The 2,500-nt window shown below is 47.6% G+C and overlaps 4 non-coding genes and 11 pseudogenes across 4 annotated transcripts; all 15 read right to left on the reverse strand.

The window, feature by feature from the left end:
• Positions 1-75, reverse strand: part of LOC133944057 (5S ribosomal RNA) — a 119-nt pseudogene extending 44 nt beyond the window's left edge.
• A 62-nt stretch (positions 76-137) lies between these two features.
• LOC133943057 (5S ribosomal RNA) lies at positions 138-256 on the reverse strand (annotated as a pseudogene).
• Positions 257-318: 62 nt separating this feature from the next.
• Positions 319-437, reverse strand: LOC133944894 (5S ribosomal RNA). The gene has a single exon (XR_009916661.1). It is a non-coding gene; the product is annotated as a 5S ribosomal RNA (ribosomal RNA).
• A 62-nt stretch (positions 438-499) lies between these two features.
• LOC133938459 (5S ribosomal RNA) lies at positions 500-618 on the reverse strand (annotated as a pseudogene).
• A 62-nt stretch (positions 619-680) lies between these two features.
• LOC133938357 (5S ribosomal RNA) lies at positions 681-799 on the reverse strand (annotated as a pseudogene).
• Positions 800-861: 62 nt separating this feature from the next.
• Positions 862-980, reverse strand: LOC133942929 (5S ribosomal RNA; annotated as a pseudogene).
• A 62-nt stretch (positions 981-1,042) lies between these two features.
• Positions 1,043-1,160, reverse strand: LOC133941129 (5S ribosomal RNA; annotated as a pseudogene).
• A 62-nt stretch (positions 1,161-1,222) lies between these two features.
• Positions 1,223-1,341, reverse strand: LOC133936028 (5S ribosomal RNA). Its single transcript, XR_009914144.1, has one exon. It is a non-coding gene; the product is annotated as a 5S ribosomal RNA (ribosomal RNA).
• Positions 1,342-1,403: 62 nt separating this feature from the next.
• Positions 1,404-1,522, reverse strand: LOC133940311 (5S ribosomal RNA; annotated as a pseudogene).
• A 62-nt stretch (positions 1,523-1,584) lies between these two features.
• LOC133945684 (5S ribosomal RNA) lies at positions 1,585-1,703 on the reverse strand. The gene has a single exon (XR_009917411.1). It is a non-coding gene; the product is annotated as a 5S ribosomal RNA (ribosomal RNA).
• Positions 1,704-1,764: 61 nt separating this feature from the next.
• On the reverse strand, positions 1,765-1,883 carry LOC133940219 (5S ribosomal RNA; annotated as a pseudogene).
• Positions 1,884-1,945: 62 nt separating this feature from the next.
• LOC133941937 (5S ribosomal RNA) lies at positions 1,946-2,064 on the reverse strand (annotated as a pseudogene).
• Positions 2,065-2,126: 62 nt separating this feature from the next.
• On the reverse strand, positions 2,127-2,245 carry LOC133947162 (5S ribosomal RNA). Its single transcript, XR_009918825.1, has one exon. It is a non-coding gene; the product is annotated as a 5S ribosomal RNA (ribosomal RNA).
• Positions 2,246-2,307: 62 nt separating this feature from the next.
• Positions 2,308-2,426, reverse strand: LOC133938300 (5S ribosomal RNA; annotated as a pseudogene).
• Positions 2,427-2,488: 62 nt separating this feature from the next.
• LOC133940188 (5S ribosomal RNA) overlaps positions 2,489-2,500 on the reverse strand; it is a 119-nt pseudogene continuing 107 nt past the window's right edge.

Raw genomic sequence — 2,500 nt, forward strand, 5'->3', positions numbered from 1 at the left:
CTAACCAGGCCCGACCTTGCTTAGCTTCCTAGATCAGACGAGATCGGGCATATTCAGGTTGGTGTGGCCGTAAGCGAATGAGTCCACCCTCTGAACCTTATTTATACAGGTAAATAAGTCAGGTAAATGTGGAAAAAAGCTTAAAGAACCTCGTATTCCCAGGCAGTCTCCCATCCAAGTACTAACCAGGCCCGACCCTGATTAGCTTCCGAGATCAGACGAGATCGGGCGTATTCAGGTTGGGGTGGCCGTAAGCGAATGAGTCCACCCTCTGACCCTTATTTATACATGTAAATACGTCAGGTAAAAGAAGAAAAGAGCTTACAGCACCTGGTATTCCCAGGCAGTCTCCCATCCAAGTACTAACCAGGCCCGACCCTGCTTAGCTTCCGAGATCAGACGAGATCGGGCATATTCAGGTTGGTGTGGCCGTAAGCAAATGAGTCCACCCTCTGAACCTTATTTATACATGTAAATAAGTCAGGTAAAAGTGGAAAAAAGCTTACAGAACCTGGTATTCCCAGGCAGTCTCCCATCCAAGTACTAACCAGGCCAGACCCTGCTTAGCTTCCGAGATCAGACGAGATCAGGTGTATTCAGGTTGGTGTGGCTGTAAGCAAACGAGTCCACCCTCTGAACCTTATTTATACATGTAAATACGTCAGTTAAGAGTGGAAAAAAGCTTACAGCACCTGGTATTCCCAGTCAGTGTCCCATCCAAGTACTAACCAGGCCCGACCCTGCTTAGCTTCCGAGATCAGACGAGATCGGGCGTATTCAGGTTGGTGTGGCAGTAAGTGAAAGAGTCCACCCTCTGTCCCTTATTTATACATGTAAATACGTCAGGTAAAAGAAGAAAAAAGCTTACAGCACCTGGTATTCCCAGGCAGTCTCCCATCCAAGTACTAACCATGCCGGACCCTGCTTAGCTTCCGAGATCAGACGAGATCGGGCATATTCACGTTGGTGTGGCAGTAAGCGAATGAGTCCACCCTTTGAAACTTATTTATACATGTAAATAAGTCAGGTAAAAGTGGAAAAAAGCTTACACACCTGGTATTCCCAGGCAGTCGCCCATCCAAGTACTAACCAGGCCCGACCCTGCTTAGCTTCCGAGATCAGCTGAGATCGGGCGTATTCAGGTTGGTGTGGCAGTAAGCGAATGAGTCCACCCTCTGACCCTTATTTATACATGTAAATACGTCAGGTAGTAGAAGAAAAAAGCTTACAGCACCTGGTATTCCAAGGCAGTCTCCCATCCAAGTACTAACCAGGCCCGACCCTGCTTAGCTTCCGAGATCAGACGAGATCGGGCGTATTCAGGTTGGTTTGGCCTTAAGCGATTGAGTCCACCCTCTGACCCTTATTTATAAATGTATATACGTCAGGTAAAAGTGGAAAAAATCTTACAGCACCTGGTTTTCGCAGGCAGTCTCCCATCCAAGTACTAACCAGGCTCGACCCTGATTAGCTTCCGAGATCAGACGAGATCGGGCGTATTCAGGTTGGTGTGGCCGTAAGCGATTGAGTCCACCCTCTGAACCTTATTTATACATATAAATACGTCAGGTAAAAGAAGAAAAAAGCTTACAGCACCTGGTATTCCCAGGCAGTCTCCCATCCAAGTACTAACCAGGCCCGACCCTGCTTAGCTTCCGAGATCAGACGAGATCGGGCGTATTCAGGTTGGGGTGGCCGTAAGCGTTTGAGTCCACCCTCTGAACGTTATTTATACATGTAAATACGTCAGGTAAAAGTGGAAAAAACTTACAGCACCTGGTATTCCCAGGCAGTCTCCCATCAAAGTACTAACCAGGCCCGGCCCTGCATAGCTTCCGAGATCAGACGAGATTGGGCGTATTCAGGTTGGTGTGGCCGTAAGCGAATGAGTCCACCCTCTGACCCTTATTTATACATGTAAATACGTCAGGTAAAAGAAGAAAAAAGCTTGCAGCACCTGGTATTCCCAGGAAGTCTCCAATCCAAGTACAAACCAGGCCCGACCCTAATTAGCTTCCGAGATCAGACGAGATCGGGTGTATTCAGGTTGTTGTGGCCGTAAGCGATTGAGTCAACCCTCTGAACCTTATTTATACATGTAACTACATCAGTTAAAAGAAGAAAAAAGCTTACAGCACCTGGTATTCCCAGGCAGTCGCCCATCCAAGTACTAACCAGGCCCGACCCTGCTTAGCTTCCGAGATCAGACGAGATCGTGCGTATTCAGGTTGGTGTGGCCGTAAGCGAATGAGTCCACCCTCTGACCCTTATTTATACATGTAAATACGTCAGGTAGAAGAAGAAAAAAGCTAACAGCACCTGGTATTCCCAGGCAGTCTGCCATCCATGTACTAACCAGGCCCGACCCTGCTTAGCTTCCGAGATCAGACGAGATCGGGCGTATTCAGGTTGGTGTGGCTGTAAGCGAATTAGTCCACCCTCTGAACCTTATTTATTCATGTAAATACGTCAGGTAAAAGTGGAAAAAAGCTTACAGCAC

Source organism: Platichthys flesus, chromosome 22, assembly GCF_949316205.1.
Source record: "Platichthys flesus chromosome 22, fPlaFle2.1, whole genome shotgun sequence".
Classification (NCBI taxonomy): Eukaryota; Metazoa; Chordata; class Actinopteri; order Pleuronectiformes; family Pleuronectidae; genus Platichthys; species Platichthys flesus.